We start from the raw sequence: 17,285 nt of genomic DNA, 5'->3' as shown, positions 1-17,285 counted from the left end.
ATAGAGTAAACTGTACATAAGTCTCCAGCACAGTAAAAACTCTTTGTATTGTTATTGTACGAGGGCTGACTGAAAAGTGCTCGGCCTAAATTGGATAGATTATTTAAACATTTGCCAACAAGTCCAATCATTTAATGAATCAGAGACATAAGAACTGCAACTGTATTCAGAAAATAACTTTGAAAATTTGAAGTGACTAAAAATCCAGTATTTGGGTGTTTTAAGAAAAATAATTTCTAGAAATACTCAGCATACTCATAAAAAGTCTACACCCAGATTACAGATATCTTACTAATATGTCATATCTTGCGAAAACTGTATTTTGTAACTGCTTCGGATATCCAGGCTAAATATAACGGCGTTTGTGCTCTATAATGTGTATTGACTACGATCGTGCAATGTTTTTTCAAGTTAAATTCAAGGGACATCACTCTTTGTTGCTGAGTGTGATCATGTGACCAGTCATGTGACTTTGTAGCGACAGGGGTCACTCCCTTCAGTCGTGCTCAGTGTAGTGTTTGAATATATTGAGGATGTGTTTGAATATGGAGGAGTTATCTCCCTCTATATTTTGATTGTGAGTGGGAAGTAGGTTGAGTGGAGATTAGGTATTTGTTTCGAATATATTATGTAACTGTTATTTGAAATTCAAGTAAGTTTATGTTGTGTGATCACAAAAGATGTAAGTTTCACTAAATCACAATCGGCAACTTTACACGAAAGTGTACATACCTGTTGTGATTTGTTTGTGGTCCCACCAATAGTCAGGGGTTAGTAGCCACTTCTTACAGGGGTAACCACTGTCACTGAGAAGGTGATATCCGATGGGGACAACATTCCTGTCGAACAACTGGTAGACACCGCTGTTGGTCAATATGCGTGAATCGTGTGTTGATCCAGACCACCGAGCAACAACATCATTTAACCTGTCTTCATTATTGAAAGCAATCCTTGTATTGATGCTCTGGTAGTGATGTGGTAGACATTTTTTGTTTTCTGTTTTCTTGAAACTAAACGTACATTCCATCGATCACCCGACACCTATGTGGAAAGTTTGCAGTCTGATAAAAGTTGATCTGGTGATGCCTGATGTCACGAACATGACAAACTTCTTATTCTGGAAATCATTGTGACACCTGACTCTACCTGTAGATGATACCTTGATCGTCTGGTCTGCCTTATGATGTACAACATACATGATTCATGGCAAAATGTCTGCCTTATGATGTACAACATAGGATGATTCCTGGCAAAATGTCCGCCTTATGATGTACAACATAGGATGATTCCTGGCAAAATGTCTGCCTTATGATGTACAACATAGGATGATTTCTGGCAAAATTCTGCCTTATGATGTACAACATAGATGATTCATGGCAAAATGTCTGCCTTATGATGTACAACATAGGATGATTCCTGGCAAAATGTCCGCCTTATGATGTACAACATAGGATGATTCCTGGCAAAATGTCTGCCTTATGATGTACAACATAGGATGATTCCTGGCAAAATGTCTGCCTTATGATGTACAACATAGGATGATTCCTGGCAAAATGTCTGCCTTATGATGTACAGCATAGGATGATTCCTGGCAAAATGTCTGCCTTATGATATACAGCATAGGATGATTCCTGGCAAAATGTCTGCCTTATGATGTACAACATAGGATGATTCCTGGCAAAATGTCTGCCTTATGATGTACAGCATAGGATGATTCCTGGCAAAATGTCTGCCTTATGATGTACAACATAGGATGATTCCTGGCAAAATGTCTGCCTTATGATGTACAACATAGGATGATTCCTGGCAAAATGTCTGCCTTATGATGTACAACATAGGATGATTCCTGGCAAAATGTCCGCCTTATGATGTACAGCATAGGATGATTCCTGGCAAAATGTCTGCCTTATGATGTACAGCATAGGATGATTCCTGGCAAAATGTCTGCCTTATGATGTACAACATAGGATGATTCCTGGCAAAATGTCTGCCTTATGATGAACAACATAGGATGATTCCTGGCAAAATGTCTGCCTTATGATGTACAACATAGGATGATTCCTGGCAAAATGTCTGCCTTATGATGTACAACATAGGATGATTCCTGGCAAAATGTCTGCCTTATGATGTACAGCATAGGATGATTCAACGTGTATAGTAATAGCAATATTTCAGTGCCATAGCTATTCAAAGTTTAGAAAGAAAATTAGCTGACATATTTATGCTTATAATGTTAGATTTTATTTATGTTTTTTTCTCAAAATTGACGTGCACCTTGTGCAAGTTAGACTCATAACAAGGTTGCACTTTGTCATATTGCGTTGCACCAGTGCAAGTAAGAAAGCACTAAATCGAGCCCTGTAGGCACACAGTAAAACTCAGCGTACACCTATTAAATCATAAAAGCAATAAGTACAAGGTGGACAAATGCAAAAAAAGTCCAGGATAATTACTAAAAAAAGAGGACATATTGTGATGTAAGAGAGATATACAGAAACACATCATAATTAAAGAAATTATCTTAAATGATGTTTACATTTAACCACATTTGGCCAAACAAAGTAATATTATTTCATCAGCTTCACCCGCTGGTGGTTGAGATCCTCCGTATACCAGAGTTGTATGTAAAAACGTCTGAGATTCAACTGAAATTGATACATATTCTGCACAAGTTTGAGAAACATCCCCTCAATTCTTCCAGAGGCAAGTATCAAATTGAAATAATGTACTTGAAACATGAGTAAAATATCAATCACATCAGTCAGATAATCATTTTCATTCAGGTCCAAGCCAGGTCATTCAGGTTTTGTTCCTTTTTAAAATTTTGACTACTTGAGTTATTTCATCTTTTGTGATGCCAGAAGTAATTCCATATCATCATAAGTTAACATTTTGTTCATGACACACAGCAGGAATACCGTTCTCTGAATTGTTTTCATTCTGTTCCGTGTAATAGTTGAAGAAAGTTTCAGTATTTGGTTTAGCCGAATGTTTTGGTTCAGTATTTGAGTTAAGCATTTCCCAAAACTCTTTTTGTGAGTGTTTTTTGTTTTACTAGAATGAATTTGTTACGTGTTTCCTATGTTTGTTCATATATCTGTGCATCCATTGTTTATACGCTTTTGAAATTTGTCGTAATTGGGCTTGGATTTTTATAAGTTTGTTTCATGGACAGCACCACATATTGTTCTAAGGGCATCTAAAGTAATACTGGGCAGTTGTCCTTAATATGAGAGCAGTAATCAAAAGTAGGAAGTATACAGCATTTGTACATGGACTCGTGTTTTTCTAGACAAGCGATATTTGAAACTTCAGACAATTTATCATGGGACAAACACTTTTACTAATAAAGTGAATGTGTGCGTCCCATGAACAGTCGTTTTGCAGTGTTATTTGTTTATGACTTTTATTAACATCTTGGACAGCAATCGGTTTGGGGTTAACATTTCTGCGCGTGAACTGCATAGTATTTACCAAGCTGGATATTTTTTCTAGATCCTCATTTAGGCAGTTAGCTGCTTCAAATGGATCATCTACGATAGCAAAAAATGGATGTATCATCAGCAAAAGGTCTGATGTTACTGTTATTTCCATGAACTATGTTATTTATGTATACAGTTAAAAGTAGTGGTCCTAAAACTGAACCCTGTGGTCGTGGAACATCAGCCATTAGGGCTCTTAATTTGGATCTTAAAACATTAATACTATCAAAGCAGTTTAGTAAAAATAAACTGCTGAGTGTATAATGAAGCTTTAGAACAATTACAGCTTTATGTTTAAGAATTAAAATTTGAAATTCTTTGAAAGAATTCAACTGCAGAATTTTTTGCAGAATTTTGCAAACTGTGATGAAAAATTTACTTAAATTTTCTACGGAATTGTTATGAATTGGCCAAGGATTCCAGAAGGGAATGATCTGTCTATTTAATTTAGGTTGTTTTATCCAACTTTCCAGACTTCGATCAAAATACTGTAATTCAGGAGTAACGTCATATACAAAATATTCTGCATCACGAGGAAGATGAGATAGAAATGCTTTGTTTCCCTGTCTCGATAAGACATCGGCTCGACAATTTTGTTTAGCAGGAATCTTGATTGGAGATAAACAAATTTTAGACCTATACAGTTCCTCTTTAATTCTGCTAATGATCAAATTCTGAAAAACAGTTCTCCTCTGTCTTTTTTTCTTTGTCTTATTTAGAGAGGCCTCAGCACAATAAACTTTAAGCAAGTTCACTGTCGAATCGTTGTCACAGTAGGATTCAACATTCATACCTTGCCAGCCTCTACCATACAGTTTTAATGCCATTAAAATGGCTAACATTTCTAGGTCGTTGTTATGAAGTTTGTGGGGGTTGGAATAAGCAGCACTAAATATGTGAAACTTCTTTTCGTGATACCATCCCCCTAACCCTGCCACCTGTTTAAGGCTCCCAGATTTCTTGGAACAGGAGTCTGTGTACACCCGGACTGCTTGTAGGGTTTCTTTATGATTACAGCTGGATGAAGCTGGAAATAACAAAAATATATTCAAATGAGAAAGATGGGAGCAATATTCTAGCTATATGTTGACCATTTGTAAATAATCAGTACTAGCTAGGGCTACGAACATTTCAAGAATAGCTAGCTAGCTAATTTAGCTACGATCAAAGTTAAGAACTCTTAGGGCTATGAATGTTTTGAGAATAAGGGCCCTGGACCAGACAGTCCAGTGACTGACATCATGAGCATCAATCTGCATAATTGGGATACAGTGACATACATCAACAAGCCTGACAAACTGATCCTCTCAGTTCTTTCTTACAAGCATGGCTTGCTTACCCATAATGTAAAAAGAGACCATGGTGAAAAAAGACCATGGTCTATCATGGATTAATCATGTGCAGTAGATGGCACCACAGTTTACCAAGGTAACATAAATACATGGTCTACCATGGTAAAAAGAGACCATGGTATACCACGGTCTACCATGGATTACCATTGTAAAATAAGACTATGGTGTATTAACCACATGCTCCAAATGGCACCATGGTTAACCATGGAAAAATGAAACCATGGTCTACCATGGTTTGCCTCACAGTCTTCCATGGTAAGAAAGACCATGGTGTATCATGGATTACCATGTGACGTAAATGGCACCACTGTTTCCCATGGAAAAATAAGACCATGGTGTGCCATTATTTGCCAGGATCTACTATGGTGAAAAGAGACCAGGGTGTACCATGGATTACTACTGAAAAACTGAGATCAAGGTCAGTATACCCTGTTTGGTAGATGGCACAACAGTATACCATTAGAATAACCTTTGGTTATTGAGACTATGGTAAGAAACCAACCCCACCATACCACAATTATAGTCAAGCAGCACGCAGTATGGAAGAACTTTTCAGTCTTATGAACACATTGTGCTATTATAAATTACTTACCCTCATTATCTTGAACTGCCGGTCTTTTTTTACTGCTTTTGGACGTTAGCTCTTTATTATCTATAAAAAAGAAATCATGTAAGTGTATGACAGCAAATGTCAGAGACCATATGTACTGAAAGATGGGCACTTGCCCAGTTGGAGACCGGTCTCTATCATGCATGACCCAGTGGGACTTTCATGATAGACTGCAAGATTTGTGGAGTTCTCAGTTCCAAATTGTTCCAATAAACTAAGAGTAGATTTTACCATTTGACCATTAGTTTGTACATGGTTGATGGTGGTGTGGTAGCCCTGTAAAACGGTTCAATTCCCCACATGGGTACAATGTGTGTGGCCCATTTCTGGTGTCACACACCCTGATATTGCTGTAATATTGCTAAAAGGTTTTGTGAAACTAAACTCACTCACTCACTCTGGTGTCCCCCCAACCTGAACAAGCTCATTTGCATCAGATTAAAGTGGCACTAAAGTACTGTTGGAAATAAAATAAAAAACTGCCATTTTTCACAACCATATCTACAATTTATGTAGTTAATATGTGAAAATGTGAAATATGTAGACAATTGTTTTTCGGTTCTTGTAAAAGTAAGTTATAGCAAGTCAACTCTGGCACCATATTCACTATCTCCCCACAACAAGCAGCACGCAGTATGGAAGAACTTTTCAGTCTTATGAACACATGGTACCATAATACATTACTTACCTTCAGTATCTTGAACTGTCCGTCTTTTTTCACTGCTTTTGGGCATTATATCTTTATTATCTGAAAACAAGAAATCATGTAAGTGTTTGTTATGACAGCAAATGTCAGAGACCATATGTACTGAAAGATGGGCACGTGCCCATTTGGAGACTGGTCACTATCATGCATGACCCAGGGGCTTTCATGATAGACTGCGAGATTTGTGGAGTTACATGTGAGGGTTGACTACAACAAGTTTTACTGTGACTGTGTTCCTAGTGGTGTGTTTATCTAAACCACATCTCTAAAACCAATAGGTATTCTTTCCTGAAACTGTGAACACACAAAGACAAGGTTGTCAGATGGAGCCTTGTGCTACTTGGGTTGTTACAAATTTATGTTTACGTTTGTACATTTCCATGGCAGCCAGTTTAATTTTGACTCAGTTAATAGTGTTGTTCTTGTCAGGGCCATTTCTCAAAAGAGTACTTGGTATTCTTTCATGAAACTGCTGCCTTTTGCTCTTAGGAATGTTTAAAATTTGTATTTTTCCTTTGACTTTGATATTTGTGTGTATTCCATGTTATTGGCTTGATAGCTCAATAACTACTCTTGTATGCAGACGGACAGATTAGACAGAAATTCCCTCATCAAATTGGAATTAAAGTAACCATCAAAACAAAACATCTCCCAATACACAACTGTTGTAAAGAAAGTAGCAGCATGTGAGAAATATCCATGGTTGATGGTGGTGTGGTAGCCTTGTAAAGCGGTTCAATTCCCCACATGGGTACAATGTGTGAGGCCCATTTCTGGTGTCACACACCCTGATATTGCTGCAATATTGCTAAAAAGTTTTGTAAAACTAAACTCACTCACTCACTCTGGTGTCCCCCCAACCTGAACAAGCTCATTTGCATCAGATTAAAGTGGCACTAAAGTGCTGTTGGAAATATATAAAAAAAATAAAAAAATTCACAATCATATCTATAATTCATGTAGTTAATATGTAGAAATGTGAAATATGTAGACAATTGTTTTTCTGTTCTTGTAAAAGTAAGTTATAGCAAGTCAACTCTGGCACCATATTCACTATCTCCCAACAACAAGCAGCACGTAGTATGGAAGAACTTTTCAGTCTTATGAACACATGGTACCATAATACATTACTTACCTTCAGTATCTTGAACTGTCCGTCTTTTTTCACTGCTTTTGGGCATTATATCTTTATTATCTGAAAACAAGAAATCATGTAAGTGTTTGTTATGACAGCAAATGTCAGAGACCATATGTACTGAAAGATGGGCACGTGCCCAGTTGGAGACTGGTCACTATCATGCATGACCCAGGGGCTTTCATGATAGACTGCGAGATTTGTGGAGTTACATGTGAGGGTTGACTACAACAAGTTTTACTGTGACTGTGTTCCTAGTGGTGTGTTTATCTAAACCACATCTCTAAAACCAATAGGTATTCTTTCTTGAAACTGTGAACACACAAAGACAAGGTTGTCAGATGGAGCCTTGTGCTACTTGTGTTGTTACAAATTTATGTTTTGTACATTTCCATGGCAGCCAGTTTAATTTTGACTCAGTTAATAGTGTTGTTCTTGTCAGGGCCATATCTCAAAAGAGTACTTGGTATTCTTTCATGAAACTGCTGCCTTTTGCTCTTAGGAATGTTTAAAATTTGTATTTTTCCTTTGACTTTGATATTTGTGTGTATTCCATGTTATTGGCTTGATAGATCAATAACTACCCTTGTATGCAGACTGACAGATTAGACAGAGATTCTCTCATCAAGTTGGAATTAAAGTAACCATCAAAACAAAACATCTCCCAATACACAACTGTTGTAAAGAAAGTAGCAGCATGTGAGAAATATCAATTTTCCAGTACACATTACTCCTGTAAATATGAAAGTAAGTTTTTGGTTATCAAAGTCTATCAGAAAATGTATCATGTTTCTTTAAAATGTATTAATATTATATCACAGTTTATTTGAGTGTCTTGTCAAATACGTCTATCAGATGTATTAAAAAAATGATTTCATTGTTAGTTTTTTTCAACGACAGTTCATTCTGCTACAAATTAATCTCAGTTCCAAATTGTTCCAATAAGCTAAGAGTAGATTTTACCATTTGACCATTAGTTTGTACATGGTTGATGGTGGTGTGGTAACCCTGTAAAACGGTTCAATTCCCCACATGGGTACAATGTGTGTGGCCCATTTCTGGTGTCACACACCCTGATATTGCTGTAATATTGCTAAAAAGTTTTGTGAAACTAAACTCACTCACTCACTCTGGTGTCCCCCCACCCTGAGCAAGCTCATTTGCATCAGATTAAAGTGGCACTAAAGTACTGTTGGCAGTATAATTTTTTAAATTTGTTTTACACAATCATATCTACAATTTATGTAGTTAATATGTGAAAATGTGAAATATGTAGACAATTGTTTTTCGGTTCTTGTAAAAGTAAGTTATAGCAAGTCAACTCTGGCACCACATTCACTATCTCCCCACAACAAGCAGCATGCAGTATGGAAGATCTTTTCAGTCTTATGAACACATGGTACCATAATAAATTACTTACCTTCAGTATCTTGAACTGTCTGCCTTTTGTTACTGCTTTTGGGAATTATATCTTTATTATCTGAAAACAAGAAATCATGTAAGTGTTTGTTATGACAGCAAATGTCAGAGACCATATGTACTGAAACCTCACCTGCCCTGTCGCCGATCATACAGAGACTGAACAATTTCTGTTTCACGCCTAAATACCCTACCTCGCACACGATTGTTCAGCCAATCCGCCAACCACAGAACAATTTGAATGCAAAAAAAACTTGGCGGAAAACATTCAAACAGTGCTGGAAGTATGATACCCAAACCTCGCAGGAAATACATTTCCTGCACCCACGACTAACGAAAGGTACAGTTACTAACGCAAGTTAACTACCAACACCAACTAAAATGTCTGAACGAAACGAAACACATGCTCCCCGTTACACAGCAATGCATGTCCCAGATCAATAAGGAATATGCTGTGTATTTGTGTATTAACGATTTATAGAGCCTATTTATCCACCCTAAGCCAGTGTCATCCAAGGTTGTTGGTGATCAATATTCTTATCGGTAATGCTTGAATACCCTCTTGTTGTCACGAGAATTGGAACTGTAAACAGATGTAGCTGCACTTGCCATGGGTGGTGGTGGAACTGTAAACAGATGTAGCTGGACGTGCCATGGGTCGAGGTGGTACTATAAACAGATGTAGCTGTACGTGCCATGGGTGGAGGTGGAACTGTAAACAGATGTAGCTGGACGTGCCATGGGTGGAGGTGGAACTGTAAACAAATGTACCTGGACGTGCCATGGGTGGAGGTGGTACTATAAACAGATGTAGCTGTACGTGCCATGGGTGGAGGTGGAACTGTAAACAGATGTAGCTGGACGTGCCATGGGTGGAGGTGGAACTGTAAACAAATGTACCTGGACGTGCCATGGGTGGAGGTGGTACTATAAACAGATGTAGCTGTATCGCGCTATGGTGGAGGTGAAACTGTAAACAGATGTAGCTGGACGTGCCATGGGTGGAGGTGGAACTGTAAACAGATGTAGCTGGACATGCCATGGGTGGAGGTGGAACTGTAAACAGATGTAGCTGGACATGCCATGGGTGGAGGTGGAACTGTAAACAGATGTAGCTGGACGTGCCATGGGTGGAGGTGGAACTGTAAACAGATGTAGCTGGATCGCGCCATGGGTGGAGGTGGTACTATAAACAGATGTAGCTGTAATGTGCCATGGGTGGAGGTGAAACTGTAAACAGATGTAGCTGTAATGCCATGGGTGGAGGTGGAACTGTAAACAGATGTAGCTGGACATGCCATGGGTGGAGGTTGAACTGTAAACAGATGTAGCTGTACGTGCCATGGGTGGAGGTGGAACTGTAAACAGATGTAGCTGGACGTGCCATGGGTGGAGGTGGTACTATAAACAGATGTAGCTGTACGTGCCATGGGTGGAGGTGGAACTGTAAACAGATGTAGCTGGACGTGCCATGGGTGGAGGTGGTACTATAAACAGATGTAGCTGTACGTGCCATGGGTGGAGGTGGAACTGTAAACAAATGTAGCTGGACGTGCCATGGGTGGAGGTGGTACTATAAACAGATGTAGCTGTAATGCGCTGCCGGGTGGAGGTGAAACTGTAAACAGATGTAGCTGTACGTGCCATGGGTGGAGGTGGAACTGTAAACAGATGTAGCTGGACATGCCATGGGTGGAGGTGGAACTGTAAACAAATGTAGCTGTACGTGCCATGGGTGGAGGTGGTACTATAAACAGATGTAGCTGGACGTGCCATGGGTGGAGGTGAAACTGTAAACAGATGTAGCTGGACATGCCATGGGTGGAGGTGGAACTGTAAACAAATGTAGCTGGACGTGCCATGGGTGGAGGTGGAACTGTAAACAGATGTAGCTGGACGTGCCATGGGTGGAGGTGAAACTGTAAACAGATGTAGCTGGACGTGCCATGGGTGGAGGTGGAACTGTAAACAAATGTAGCTGGACATGCCATGGGTGGAGGTGGAACTGTAAACAGATGTAGCTTGACATGGTGGTGGTACTATAAACAGATGTAGCTGGACATGCCATGGATGGAGGTGGAACTGTAAACAGATGTAGCTGGACGTGCCATGGGTGGAGGTGGTACTATAAACAGATGTAGCTGTACGTGCCATGGGTGGAGGTGAAACTGTAAACAGATGTAGCTGGACGTGCCATGGGTGGAGGTGGAACTGTAAACAGATGTAGCTGGACATGCCATGGGTGGAGGTGGAACTGTAAACAGATGTAGCTTGACATGCCATGGGTGGAGGTGGAACTGTAAACAGATGTAGCTTGACATGCCATGGGTGGTGGTGGTACTATAAACAGATGTAGCTGGACATGCCATGGGTGGAGGTGGAACTGTAAACAGATGTAGCTGGACATGCCATGGGTGGAGGTGGAACTGTAAACAGATGTAGCTTGACATGCCATGGGTGGTGGTGGTACTATAAACAGATGTAGCTGGACATGCCATGGGTGGAGGTGGTACTATAAACAGATGTAGCTGGACTTGCCATGGGTGGAGGTGGAACTGTAAACAGATGTAGCTGGACTTGCCATGGGTGGAGGTGGAACTGTAAACAGATGTAGCTGGACATGCCATGGGTGGAGGTGGAACTGTAAACAGATGTAGCTGGACATGCCATGGGTGGAGGTGGTACTATAAACAGATGTAGCTGTACGTGCCATGGGTGGAGGTGGTACTATAAACAGATGTAGCTGTATCGCCATATGGGTGGAGGTGGTACTATAAACAGATGTAGCTGTAATGCGCTATGGGTGGAGGTGAAACTGTAAACAGATGTAGCTGGACGTGCCATGGGTGGAGGTGGAACTGTAAACAGATGTAGCTGGACGTGCCATGGGTGGAAATGGAACTGTAAACAAATGTAGCTGTACGTGCCATGGGTGGAGGTGAAACTGTAAACAGATGTAGCTGTACGTGCCATGGGTGGAGGTGGAACTGTAAACAGATGTAGCTGGACATGCCATGGGTGGAGGTGGAACTGTAAACAAATGTAGCTGTACATGCCATGGGTGGAGGTGGTACTGTAAACAGATGTAGCTGGACATGCCATGGGTGGAGGTGGTACTATAAACAGATGTAGCTGGACTTGCCATGGGTGGAGGTGGAACTGTAAACAGATGTAGCTGGACATGCCATGGGTGGAGGTGGAACTGTAAACAAATGTAGCTGTACATGCCATGGGTGGAGGTGGTACTGTAAACAGATGTAGCTGGACATGCCATGGGTGGAGGTTGAACTGTAAACAAATGTAGCTGGACATGCCATGGGTGCTTCAAGAGAAGCATACAACTTATAATATTTGGGATTACACTTTCTCAGTAAAGTACAGATTCTGGTACTTTTGTTGAGTAGAGTCCCATCCAAGATTCAAATCCACCCCCTCAGTGTCAGGCTCCTCCTCTTTATCATCACCCTCCTTATCATCATCATCACCATCATCACCCTCATCAGTACCCGTGAAGATCCGTATTAGAACTGACCTTCAGTAACCCATGCTTGTCATAAGAGGCGACTAACGGGATCGGGTGGTCAGACTCACTGACTTGGTTGACACATGTCATCGTATCCCAATTGTGTAGATCAATGCTCAAGGATGGATAGTTGGCTGGTTGTTTAACGCTGCACTCAGCAATATTCCATCTATATAATGGGGATCAGTTAGCCTGACCACTCGATATCGGCTGTGGTCAGTTAAACTTCCGGTGAACTCTTTAGAAATGATGTGTAACATCTCTTTCGTTTGGATTTCCCTTTTGCTATTTATGGCAGACGACACATTGAGGCACCACAGTAATTATTGTAAACCAAAAGTCACTGTGTTCTTTAATCTGATTGGTTGAAAAACGTGATCAAATGGTATTCGATTCCTGGAAATTCGCTGCGTATTAATACATACAAACATCGCTCACACCATTGTATTGTTACGTCGTCAGCTGTGATGACGTCATTCAAATCATATTGTGACGTAAAGTCTGAATGATATCACAAATGAACAGTTCCAGATGCTACCATGGGTGACAGCTGAAACGGCCGGCTGATGACATTTCACTGCTGTACCCGTACTCTATGTCAATGAGTGCAGACACAAAAACGTGTGTGGACCTTTTGGTTTACTTTTGTGTTTACAATGTCGATAAACATCATGTGTTGGCCAATTTCCGGGTGTTATTGAGTATTTGAAGCACGGGAATATTCCATTTGAAACCTCCGGCTGACTCCGTCGGTTCCAAATGAATTCCCGTTCTTCAAATACTCAATAACACCCGGAAATTGGCCAACACATGATGTTTATCTCCTAATTGTTCTTTGAAAACCAAGAAGAAGCATGAAGCATTGATGTTCATACATCCTGTCTTAGGCTGTGGTATGACATCAAGATTCCATGGAATATGTCAACAGCAATACAAATCATTCAAGCTGGAGGGAAGGCCATGGTTTGTCTCCTGTATGGAGAAACAGGTGAAAGTCTGAACTTACTCACAGACGTTGTTTGTGACAAAATATCCTCAAGCCAGATGCATGTTTATTCTAAGAATCGTCCGCCAACGTCAACAACAGTCAAGTGTCAGTCGCCGGGCTTACTTTCAGATTCAAGAATTGAAAGGAAATTACCATCCGCTTAGTTTGACAGATTAAGGATGGAAAAGAGATGGCAAAAGGATCCTAACCTTGCAGATCTTCCCCCTCAGTGATGAATGATGCAATCAGAGAACTATTGTAAAATAATTTGGAAAAGGACATTGCCATTCTGCAAAACAAGATTAGCTAATGAATGCAGGTAGTTCATAATGAAATACCAGTTATGAAGTTGAGTAATAGACAACTCTTTTACATAAGTTTCAATCGACAAAATTACTTCTTTCATCATTGTACCTGATGAAAATATGGTGATATAAAACATTGACTGTCATTCTATTTCATAATTATTTGGAATGACTATTGGTTGATACATATTCATCACAATATTTCTTCATGTTAAAAATTGTCACACAATTGAAAAATGAAATTTTTTGGCATAATCGTAGCATACATATAAATGTGGATGTCCAGATATGATTTTCATATTTCTCTGAATGATTTTTGTAAAAATACAACAATATGATGAGACTAATCCTTATTAAACCTTATATTTATGAAAAGCCTGTAATCTGAGCTTTATTTTGATATATAACATGACACAATTGAGTAGATCACAAAAAAGTTTGCATTTATATCTAAGATTGCGAAAGTGAAGATGACCCCTATGACCTTGAGGGTCGAATTTGACCTTGTTCCACCACTGAGATTTTCCTAGACTTTTTATATGTTATGAAGGATCTTCAGGGTCTTAAAACAGTTGAAATCATTTCTGTTGCAATTTGTGGTGGGTATTCTCATAAATTGACTGGACTATAAATAGGATAGATCATTTAAACATTTGCCAACAAGTACAATCATTTAATGAATCAGAAACATAAGAACTGCAACTGTATTCAGAAAATAACTTCGAAAATTAGAAGTAACTAAAAATCCAGTATTTGGGTGTTTTAAGAAACATTATTTCTAGAAATACTCAGCATACTCATAAAAGTCTACACCCAGATTACAGATATGTTACTAATATGTCATATCTTGCGAAAACTGTATTTTGTAACTGCTTCGGATATCCAGGCTAAATGTAACGGCGTTTGTGCTCTATAATGTGTATTGACTACGATCGTGCAATGTTTTTTCGAGTTAAATTCAAGGGACATCACTCTATGTTGCTGAGTGTGATCGTGTGACCAGTCATGTGACTTTGTAGCGACAGCGGTCGCTCCCTTCAGTCGTGCTCAATGTACAGTGTTTGAATATGGAGGAGTTATCTCCCTTTATATGTTGATTGTGAGTGGGAAGTAAGTAGGTTGAGTGGAGATTAGGTATTTGTTTCAAATATATTCTGTAACTGTTTTTTGAAATTCAAATAAATTTTTGGTGTGTCATCACAAAAGATGTAAGTTTAACTAAATCACTATCGGCAACTTTACACAAAAGTTCCTCATCAACGTCAAGCAAAGTAGAAACTTCACATTTGCCTAAGCGTTGGGATCTCAAGAAATCCTTCAGCAATTTGATGAGGTCCTTCTGAACCATGTTGCAATGCCAGTTGTTGGTGTGGGTGGTTGTTCTCACTCGGTAGCGCCGTCGCCTACGACGCCGACGACAAAAACATCCTTCGCCTTCCTCCGGAGTCACTTCCGGTATCACATTGGCTTGACATTGACATTTCACAGCAATGTAACAGAAAAGAGCAATGTTGTCATTAAAAAGGTAATCATGGAACAAATTTTGTTTCTTGATCTTATGAATATGTGTATGGAAACTAGTGTCTCTATTCATTACCGATAAATTGATGACATAAACTAAAAAAACTCTTCTTATCTCATCAAAACTGTGTGCTGTTGTAAATTCAAATATAATTTTATTCGAGTTATTTTGTTTGATGTCAAAAATGGTTAACAAACTAGTACCCCACCATGTTGACTTCCACTAAGACAGACTTACTCACAGAGTTGGTCTGATGTTTTGATTATGATCAGCGTTTCATGGAGTATTATATGTTTATTAGTTTTGGAGTTAGATTGCAATTCATCGGTCCGCTTTTGAACAAAGTGGATTATAGTATTTGAGTTACATTAGGATGTCTCACAGTTAGGATACTTTTCGAGGAAAAGATAGGACAACTATCCAAGACCATAGGAGCAAATTTAGGAAACCCTAGGAAGAGACTCTTCTCTTAAACACACATTTTAGTGAAACAAAAACGATGTCTACACTGTTTGTTATACTGCCATGATATATTTTATAAGGTGAAAAATATCATGGCAGTTTATCAAACAGTGTAACCATTGTTTTTATCTTACTAAAATGTGTGTCTATATAAGAGATGAGTCCTTATTACCTGATGCAAACATTTCATTTTCAATAATTACTCCATGATAACATCTTAAAAATATCTATTCTGATATTACAAAACAAATTTTAAATAATATATTTGATCAGACTGAGTTATATTGTATTCTTTTGGAAGAATGTCAAAGATCAGTTTCTTAAAATATCATCTACTTTAGTTTCTTCACAAGAAATACAGTGGAAATCCCTTTTAAAGGAATCAACACCCATTCTTGATAAAGTGTCTGCTGTACAATTTTTCCTTCCCCTCAATGTATATCATTTGAATCCATTGTTTTGCAGTGGAATGAACAAAAATCTGAATTTGTAACCAACCTTTTATTTTCCCACAATTGTTGATTTATATACACACTAATGAATGCAAGACACTGCACGAAAGGTGCAATATCTTACCCAGGTCTGATTATGACTGAATCATCTAACAAACGTTTAAATATCTATCATCTAACACACAGATGTTCATTCGACTCTACACTCTAACACACTCGTGTAGGATCACGAAACATGTATATTCAACAGAAACATGCATGAAAATTTCATGCAGATGTCCTATCCGTGAAGCGTATTGTGTTCACTTGCACAACACATTGTCCAAGAACAAAGACATCTATAACAAACTGAACATCAAATCGCCACCAACTGTGGTACACATGAGCTATAATATTCAATCTTAAAAACAAAGGTTACAAGGTGGACAAAGGTAAAAAAGTAAATGATAATTACAAAAAAAAGACATATTGTGATGTAATAAATGATCATAACGAAAAAAAGGAAACATTCATTGCCGAAGCTTTAAATAACTTGTCAATAGCTGTAAATAATAAAGACTGCAGAAACTTTTGGAAACAATTGAAACGTCTCCCTGCTAGTAAACATGATGAAAATGATATAACACCAAGTGAATGGTTTGTATACTTTAAAGATCTTTTAAATCCTTCTGATAGTCAAACTGAATTTGATCACGATGTTGCACATTTTCTTGAAAATCATGATAGTTTTCCATGTGAAAAATGCTTGAACATTGATATGTTATCAGATACCATCAGCCATGAGGAAATTATTAAAGCGATCTCTGATATTAAATCGGGCAAGTCACCAGGAATTGATGGCCTTCCACCAGAATTCATGAAGAATGCACCTTCCCTTGCTGATCATCTCTATGCATTGTTATCCCCCGCAACGCGTTTTGCGGGGGTAATAAAATGGACTCCGTCCGTGCGTGCGTCCGTCCGTCCGTCCGTCCGTGCACATTTGTCTTTTCCAGCGCAAAACTCTGAAACTGTTCACTATTTCTTCACCAAACTTGGCACATAGATAGATCTGGTGGTGTACTGGTGCCTTTTGGTAGTTTTGGAATTTTGAATAAAATATTTTTGGCGTTTCCATGGCAACAAGTTGACAGCCTGAAATTGGTGGTAGTGCTCTTTTCCGGAGCAGAACTCGAAAACCGTTAACTATTTGTTCACCAAACTTGGCACATAGATAGATTAGGTGGTGTACTGGTGCCTTTTGGTAGTTTTGGAATTCTGAATAAAATATTTTTGGCATTTCCGTGGCACCATGGCAACAAATTTGACTTAGCCTGAAATTGGTGGTTG

The 17,285-nt window shown here is 38.9% G+C and overlaps 2 protein-coding genes and 1 long non-coding RNA gene across 4 annotated transcripts in view; 2 read left to right on the top strand and 1 right to left on the bottom strand.

Annotated features, from left to right (window-relative positions):
• LOC124254501 (NAD(P)H-hydrate epimerase-like) overlaps positions 1–17,285 on the top strand; it is a 391,625-nt gene that overhangs the window by 242,942 nt on the left and 131,398 nt on the right. The window lies entirely within an intron of this gene.
• The window catches only part of LOC124254500, a 110,856-nt gene that overhangs the window by 1,316 nt on the left and 92,255 nt on the right, over positions 1–17,285 (bottom strand). Inside the window, exons 1-3 of the transcript XR_006892474.1 lie at positions 8,706–8,720; positions 5,427–5,486; positions 733–4,509 (exon numbers count right to left, since the gene is read on the bottom strand). The gene's annotated coding sequence lies outside the window, so the exon portion shown is untranslated. Of the gene's footprint in view, positions 1–732; positions 4,510–5,426; positions 5,487–8,705 lie in introns of the transcript that reaches the window.
• On the top strand, positions 14,080–15,895 carry LOC124254507. The gene is made up of 3 exons (XR_006892475.1): positions 14,080–14,965; positions 15,662–15,665; positions 15,884–15,895. It is a non-coding gene; the product is annotated as an uncharacterized LOC124254507 (long non-coding RNA).

Source organism: Haliotis rubra, unplaced genomic scaffold, assembly GCF_003918875.1.
Source record: "Haliotis rubra isolate DU_JTF1 unplaced genomic scaffold, ASM391887v1 Scf573, whole genome shotgun sequence".
NCBI lineage: Eukaryota > Metazoa > Mollusca > Gastropoda > Lepetellida > Haliotidae > Haliotis > Haliotis rubra.
This window is presented reverse-complemented; position numbering and strand designations above follow the sequence as displayed.